At 41.1% G+C, this 8,771-nt stretch overlaps 1 long non-coding RNA gene across 1 annotated transcript; it reads left to right on the top strand.

Moving 5' to 3' along the window:
* The first annotated feature begins 8,215 nt into the window (after positions 1–8,215).
* Positions 8,216–8,757, top strand: LOC133714895 (uncharacterized). The gene is made up of 3 exons (XR_009848853.1): positions 8,216–8,341; positions 8,543–8,616; positions 8,722–8,757. It is a non-coding gene; the product is annotated as an uncharacterized LOC133714895 (long non-coding RNA).
* Positions 8,758–8,771: the final 14 nt, after the last annotated feature.

The raw sequence follows: 8,771 nt of genomic DNA, 5'->3' as shown, positions 1-8,771 counted from the left end.
GAGCGGCGGCTAGCGGTGCAGGGCTAGTATTATTGGGAAGACAGAAGCATAGATCGATGGTTTGGATGATACCCACCGCATCCCATCGGGCCAAATCTCTCGCTCGGACCTCCTGATACCAAACATTTTCCTCGGGAGCGACTGTAGGCCAGTAGCCCACTTTCCTCCTTGGTCCCCAACAGCTAAAATCACCAGGCACCTGCCGAAGAGCCGTTATGGGACGCCGGATGGGAAGCGCATAATAGGCCATAGCATCATCTGGCAAACGATCGCGAGGTGTGGGACCTAGACTCGCTTGACTATCACCGCCACCAAAGCCCATCAGTCGACTTCTCTCCTCTCCGGTCTGACTTCTACATCGAACACTCATGTTAGTCTGCCAGGCGAATGCGGCTTTCTCAGTGATTTCATCTGCCTGATCGATAACGAATGGTTTCTTGGATGCCATTTCTAGGTCGCAGAGAATACTTCTCCAATACGCCTTGATTTATAGCTCAAATATGTTTGGAGATTAATTTATTAACTGGGCCAGTAAGTGGCCCTAGTTGATAATTAATGAGTCATTATTCCATCTTGAGAATCGCATCTAAGGCGACAGTGAAGATACTTCTCCAATACGCCTTGATTTATAGCTCAAATATGTTTGGAGATTAATTTATTAGCTGGGCCAGTGAGTGGCCCTAGTTGATAATTAATGAGTCATTATTCCATCTTGAGAATCGCATCTAAGGCGACAGTGAAGATATTCCACCTTTTCCTACCACCGCAGGGCCAATATAGTGGCCTGATGTTTTTTAAATAAAACATGATTAAAACCGATGCGGTTTTAGATGCTAAAGTTGCAGCAAAATATGGTGGTTTCACTTGGTCACACGTCATGATGACGATAGCCATGATCCAATCATCCTCTTTGGCATAAGACTCGCGAAGGATTAAATGAAAGCAAACAGTTTGCTATTTTGCATCTTATTTCGCCAAGTACTATAGGCCTTCATCTAGCCAGGAAAGCGGCTCCAACACCTACATTTGAGAAAATCAACAGAGAGCCAGCAAACAAGGCAGATACTTGTTGCTATACACATAGCGAAGCTACCACCAAGGAAGAGAAGGATCCTCATTTGCGATCAAAAGCAGTCTCCTTCGCATGGGGGGCACGCTAAATTTTTGATTGCCTACAACCTGCCCAAGTTTCGCTAGATCCATGGGGGGCAATAAAGTTGGCAAAGGAAGCGTCAGTTCATGACAGAGGCATTTCAGATTACGGCATTCAAGCTTTATGGCCTATTTAGAGGCCTATATGGAAACAGTCAAGCCAATACAAGTGGTTTTGGAGCGACAACATTATAAGAGTAGTGCTGATTCAAGACCTCTTCAGTCAAGACGAAGACCTTTGACTTCGAGGTCTGGGGGGCAATGTTTGGACCCAAAATGAGCATTTTTGCCTGACACGGCACGTCTTGGAGAAATTGAGCCAAAGGCAGTGGCTCAAGCTATATATTGTCTACAAGTTCGAAATATATATTTAGAGGCTAAATAAAGCCTACTATGGAAGCATGAAAAGTCAACTTTAGCACATTTTCCTACTTCGGCTAGGAGAAACCAAGATAAACAAGGAAGGAGGGGTGGCAGACTGATCAAATGAACTCGAAATGAGCTGAAACTCTGCATATCCATTCTAGACAGCTCAAGGATCATTTCTTATGAAGAGTTCCAGAGCTAGTTTTGAGTTCAAAAATTCAGTTCAATTTTCTGCAGAAGCAAAACTGGAAAACTGGACCTGTAAGAGGTCCAGCAGCGTTTCCGGCCCAACCACATGGAAGAAAGCTCTAAAAATTTGCCACAATGATCTACACTCATTGTGGATCATTTGATGTGAAGAGGTCGAAGGCCCATTTTGAGTTCTTGGTGGAGATATAGCTGCAGCAAAATTGGAGCAGTAAGTGCTTAAACCTAACATTCCATTAGTGTTTTAGTGCTTAAACCTAACATTCCATTAGTGTTTTAAGTGCTTAAACCTAACATTCCATTAATGTTTAAGTGCTAAAACCTAACCCATTATGAGTTGTTTAAGGCCAAATAGTGTTGCTTGGTAGCCTATATATAAAGGCTACAACAAGTATCAAAAAACAACAAGACAATTCAACAACATCTCTAAGATGATCTAAGTTCTCTCTAGAGCAACCTCTCTAAGAGCAACTCCTCTCCTTCTCTTTCTCTTATCGGTGATCACACTCCTAGTCCTAGTCTTCTCAGAAGCCGACTTTCAATGCCACCAAACCCTCTGTCAACGTACTTCGGTCCTAGTCTCCTCGGGAGCCGACGGTAGTGCCGCGACCAAAAAACAACAACACAATTCAAAACATCTCTAAGATGATCTAAGTTCTCTCTAGAGCAACCTCTCTAAGAGCAACTCCTCTCCTTCTCTTTCTCTTATCGGTGATCACACTCCTAGTCCTAGTCTTCTCAGAAGCCGACTTTCAGTGCCACCAAACCCTCTGTCAACGTACTTCAGTCCTAGTCTCCTCGGGAGCCGACGGTAGTGCCGCGACCAAGGAAGAAGAACACAATTCAACAACATCTCTAAGATGATCTAAGTTCTCTCTAGAGCAACCTCTCTAAGAGCAACTCCTCTCCTTCTCTTTCTCTTATCGGTGATCACACTCCTAGTCCTAGTCTTCTCAGAAGCCGACTTTCAGTGCCACCAAAACCCTCTGTCAACGTGCTTCGGTCCTAGTCTCCTCGGGAGCCGACGGTAGTGCCGCGACCACAACGGTTACAGAACCAGCCAAGTAAGGATAAAGCCCTAGCAACCCAGCCAAGCTAAAGTCACGCTTTAGCAAGATCTCAATACTTCCCGGTGATTTCGCTCTGCTCAATCTGCAATATTGAGTATCGACTTGTGAACAAGAAGAAACTTCAGCAAAGTCCTCACCACGAGGCACAAAGAATCCCACGACGAGGTTGGTGCTCTCCTCGTCTACAATTGCTTGAAAGAGGTCAGGTCAAGGGACACTCCCGACGACCGCACCCGAACGGTGCTGGCACGCCCGCGCAGAAAAGAGACTGTTGACCAGCTGCAACAAAATTGGAGCCAAACACTAACCTCACACAATTTGTAAACCAAATAAGCATAGCACGCGAGAGTGTCCGCTACCTAGCTGCACATATGGAATCAAGTCTTCATTACGATCAAAGCATCGTCTGACCGAACCCAAGGAAGTCACTGCCACCCTTCGATCTCAAACCATCAACAATAACTCACACGGAATGGTTAGTTTGCATTGCATTTTAACACAACCATACCGTAAAAATTAACATGCATCATTTCATAGAAACATGCAAATAACCAACTGAGTAAGGCTTTGAATCCACTACCTGTATTCCGATGCTTATCTTCTCGTAATCTAAGAGTCACGAACCTTCTGTTCCTCGGGGAACTAGAGTCCTGATTTCTGACATATTGATCGTGAATAACTCATCGAGCAAATATTAAAGTTTTGACGATTAAGTAATCGTCTGATCAACGTTTCTTGGTTCACTATGCCAAAATGTGCTTCAGACGACACACTTCAGACAACATAAGTTTGGTTTTATGTCGTCTGAGTTTTTCAGATGACATAATTTTTTTTTGTGTTGTCTGAATATAGACTAAAACCATACTCGTTCAATATGAAAAAATGGTGAGCATTCAGACGACACATTTGTGTAGTTGTAAAAGATGATGATTTCCTATCTCAAATGTGGAGGGATATCCAAAATTTGATCAGGTACTTTTCCCTCTCAAATAGCCGAACTCTAGTTGACTAGAAAATATTGTGACATTTAGACAACATTTAAATGTCGTCTGAGTGTGGAGCTTGTTTTAAAATTTTTGAAGTTATTTTGACTTGTGCTTTTTTACATAGATCCCTCGCAATTAAATCATTTTCTGTCCTTCTCAGTACTCCAACACCAGCCCGCGCTCTCTCTCTTGCTCACTCAGCTCGACCTAGAACCCGCGAAACTGGAAAACTCTAACACCAGCCTCTCTCTTTCTCACTCAGCTCTCTCAGATCTCGATTCTCACTCTCTCCTCTCTCCTTCATCTTCTCACTCTCTCGATTCTTCTTGGTCTCTCCTTCTTCTTCTTAGCCTCTACTTCATCTTTCGCGACCGGATTAGTGGACCTCCCCAGCAACAACAGAGCTGTTTTTAATTCGGATATTGGTAAGCAATTTAGGGTTTCAATTGTTTTTTAGTTTAGGGTTTCGATTGGGTTTAATCCTAGATCGATTTTAGGGTTTTATCTGCAAATTTTAGTTTAGGGATTTTAGGGTTTTGCTTATTATCCAAAATTTCGATTTTAGTTGATTTCGATTAGGTTTTTCTTCTATTTGGGGATGGGGTGATTGAAATGGATATAGCTATATTGGGGTTTTGTCTTGGGGGTTTCTCTTTGATTTAGTGATGTGGTTTTCCTTCAGTTGAAATGGATTTATGTGTTGGGGTTTATTTTCCATGGATGTCTGGTGAGTGCGCTGGGCAAAGGCATAACTGCTAGCACCGTAGACGTCGTTCTTAATCGTGTGGACTTTCTGTCACCTGCATCAAAATTGGTTCTCTCTCTCTTTTCTTCTTTCTATTTCAATCTCTGATGACTCAATTGAAAAGGTGTACTTTTCTTCAATAAAATTTTATTCAGTTTTGTTAAAATAGATGATTTCAAAGATTAGGACTATTACATGTACTTGGATATGGGCTTTCATTCATATTTCGTAATGGTTCCAAGATTAATGCTTTTAGTTAATGAATTATTTTTAGTTGACAACGATTTGCAGATATGTAGTTGAATACAAATGGTGGTACTATGTTTCTCTTTGAATATGGTATGGGTTTTGTTCTTGATGGTGGTAGAGAGGTACTTTGATCACTCTTTACCCTTTATACAGAAGCCGCCATTGACGTGCTTCCAAGCTTTGCGTCGAGGTCCAAACGACGTTATCGTCAAGCCAAGGAGGGATTCTCCAGGCCTTATCTTCTCCAGGCCTCCACCAAGGTAGTTCCTATTCCAACTCTTCCTTCTCATTGTTGATGTTTCTGAATTTAATCTATTTTGATTTGGGTTTTTTGGTGCAAAATGGACCCAGATGGCTTTGGAATCCTATACATTTGGACTGTACAAAATCGGCAGCAGGGAAGTGTTTTACAGCGCTAATCGATCGTATGCCTTGGTTAATCTGTGCCATGTTGTTCCTGGTACCGTTCTTACTCTCTTACACTTATTAGAACGTAGAAATAAGTATAAAGTTGCAATCTTTTTTTTTTTTTGTTTCTTTTGATCCCTTTCCCTTTTTTCTGTGCACGTCATATCCTTTTGCATGGTGTTTCGAGTTGAGGCAAGGCATTGTTTTGCTTATGAAAGTTTGGTAGAATTTTTGTGTTTATTTGCTTGTGAATGTGCATTGAGGGATTTTGTTTTTGATTGAGATTGTGGCGAGGCAATACGGAGCTCTATGGGAAGTAGAACATGTAGATTGCAGGTAATCTCAGCCTGGTGGATTTGGGAGTGTTCACTGATGCCAAATTCTTTCTCAATTTCATATATGTTCTCCTAATGATATTATTACTCTCTTAAATCTAGAACATGCCTTTCATGTCAACAAAAGACCTGAAGCATGAACTAATCATAAGTTTGGCATATATTAGATGCATGAACTAATCATAACTTTGGCATATATATATTAGATCTCTGTTATACATAACTTAATTTGCTGTAATGGTTATGTTTTGAGGGAATAAAGCAAGCCTTGGTACTTAGAATTAATTACTAAACTATACAGAGACATTGATGAATAAGCATGACATAGTTTTGTAAAGTTTTAGACCATCAGTTTACCCTTCACTTCGATCTTCTCTCCCTTCCTTGTTCTTTTCTTTGGGTTTGCTGCCAGATTTCATGATTAGATTGCGAACTTTAGATTTAGATTATTGTTTATGTAGAATTTATAATGCTGATACTTTGTCTAGCTCTTCTACACAATTATATCAACTTGCCTCTTTCTATTGCTTCAAGTCATAAAAGATGTCTCACTTTTATCTAGGTGCATAACTATTGATCTATATATTCGAGAAGTTGATAGCATGAAATTTGAACTATCCATGAATAGGTGCAGCAGTAGCTTGTCAAAACTGGAGCAAGGTATGGGATATTACAGTTCAATTTATTTTTAATAGATGATGACAATACTTGTGAATCATCTGCGGTTATTTTTAATAATGACAATTTATTTTTAATCTATGTAGTTGCTTGTCCATTTTGTGGTGTTTCAGTCTATGTATCGGTCACTGCTCAGGTGCTTTTGGGGGTTTGGAAGCTAATGGTAGAGTGAAATCCATACAACCAGGATGGATCCATCATTCCCTAAACTAATCTGTATGTCTATACTCAGAGTTTCTATGTTTGGTGGTTTTTATTTATGGGGTTCGGAAGCAATTCACAAAGCATTGTCTTAGGTTAATTTCCTTGGATGACCCATAGCAGTATCTTTCACATGTAGGGGATTGTTGGTTTTGTCCTATGGTATTTTTCATTGTTGCTCGGATTTTTTCCATTTGCTGATCTGCATATATATATTTTTTTTATATTAGCTTCGCTCATTCCCCAGTATTGTTCCTCTGTTCCTTTACTATAATTGGTAAAGCTCAAGTTGTACTTTTAGCTTGATTGTGTCATATTTATCTTAAACATGTATTTCAATGCAGGTATTGATCACAAAATGAGTTGAGACCTAGTAGCTGCTCAAGTATTGATCACAAAATGAGTCAAGACCAGGTATTGCTTAAGTTGTCAAGCAACTAGCACTACACCAAAAACTGCATCACACAACACTAATCACACAACGTAACAGAAATCATCCATTGTGTGTTTAAGTAAACTTGATTGTACAACGGTATTAGTGATGTTCTGTTGTGTGAATGTTAATAAAGTGATAACTTTTTTATCAGAACTACATTGCACAACGGAATTAAGTATTGTCCGTCGTCTGAGTCTTAAAAAATTTAGCGGCAGATTTCCCTCCACTTTGGAGTCTTGGTTGCCTCTTGAAACATTGAAATTTGGGGTACTAGGTACAACGGATTTCACTATTTCCGTTGTATGATTGAAAAACTGAGCACCAAAGTTTGAGGAAGCTTGCTTGAATGTCTTCCCTAAGATAGGCCTAGCTAGTGCAAGCTGTGGAAATTATACAACAGAATTAAGATTTTCTGTTGTGTGAACTTGGAACTGGGCGGCAACATTTTGAGCTAAAATGCTGTAGGCGCCATGTTTCCCTCCATGATTTCACATTTTGATTTTTAGTGCGACTCTCAGACGACAGTTGGGTGAGGTTTCTGTTGTGTGAGTAACTTTGACAATTTTTTTCTAGGTTTAATTGCCATGCCACATTGTGGTGCAAAGAAAACAAAGAGAGAAGGAAAACAAAACCTAGCACGACATACAAAGACTCTCAACCCTCTCTCTCGAATAGCCTCCCTGAAACGCCTCTCTTTCTCTCTCGTGAAACCTCTCTCGGCCCTCTCTCCCCAGTTTCCAATTCCACACTTAATTTCAACCCTCTAAATCCCTCTCCTTCGCTCCTCTCTTTCCTCCACCACTCGTCTCTTCTTCATCTTCCGATTCTCTCGCTTTTCTTCTTCTGCTCTCAGAACCCATCACCACCGTCCAATTCTCCGACCATCCGACCACCCCCTCTACCGCAACAGCCGATCACTACTCCCTGCCGCTTCCACCCACTTCGCCAAGCGCTTCTCCTCCCTCTCCCCGCACGTTGTCGCCACTCCGTTAACCCCCTCGCCGTCAGGTACTCTTCTCTCTCCATCTCAAAACCCTAGATTTTCCCCTTTTTCCTAATGCTTCGTTGTTTTGATTGAGTGGGTTTTCGTCGGCGTAGTGTTCTCTGCTATGGAATTGGGGGTTGAGTCTAGCCATCTGTGACTCGACTCGTTCTCCAGCTCCTTCAGAAGGATCTCGAGCCTTTCGTCATCGCCGTCGAAGACCTCCACATGCAGAAACATATTCATTCCGTAGCAACATTTTTGGGTTTTGGCATAGTCGCCATCGAAGACCTCGACTCGTTCTCCAGCTCGTTCCGGGGCTGTATATGAGAGGTCAATATTTAGATTGGGAGTTCAATTTTGATATGAAACTAATTGGGCTTTCTTTCAAATTTGAGCACTAGTGGCCAATCCTCCTGGATAATCTTCATGTTTAGTAAATAGATGGATATCTTTCTCTTAGACATCGATACAATCCTCCAGAATGCCAGTTGTCTTCTCTGCTTGTCACAGAGTACTCAAGGAGGTATGGATTCAAGGATTTATGTTGTGAATTTGATAAATGTGTTTTTGTATGCTAGAAATGAAGTGCTTAGATTGATTTTAGTATCAGGCTTTCAATTGAGTGCGAAATTATTGTTCTTTTCGGGTGTGTATCGATTGAGAGTTTGATGAAGTTTTGATCTTTGATGTTCAGCAGTGTGTTTGCGTTGTTGTTGTTTGACAGGTTTGTAGAAGGTTGCCGGGTTTTTCACCCGCTGAAGTGTTGGATTTTGGTGCTGGCATGGGTTTGGCTTTCTGGTGAGAAGTTCATCTGGTTATGTTTTGATTGTGAATGACGTGAAGATTTGGGATTACTGTTTATATGTAATGTGATTTTGATATAATGTAAATCAAATGTTGTAGGGCACTATGAGAAGTCTGGCCGAATTCCTTGGAGAAAGTTGACTTAGTAG

Source organism: Rosa rugosa, chromosome 6, assembly GCF_958449725.1.
Source record: "Rosa rugosa chromosome 6, drRosRugo1.1, whole genome shotgun sequence".
Taxonomy (NCBI): Eukaryota; Viridiplantae; Streptophyta; class Magnoliopsida; order Rosales; family Rosaceae; genus Rosa; species Rosa rugosa.
The sequence above is the reverse complement of the archived record's forward strand: the minus strand, read 5'-3'. Positions and strand labels throughout refer to the sequence as shown.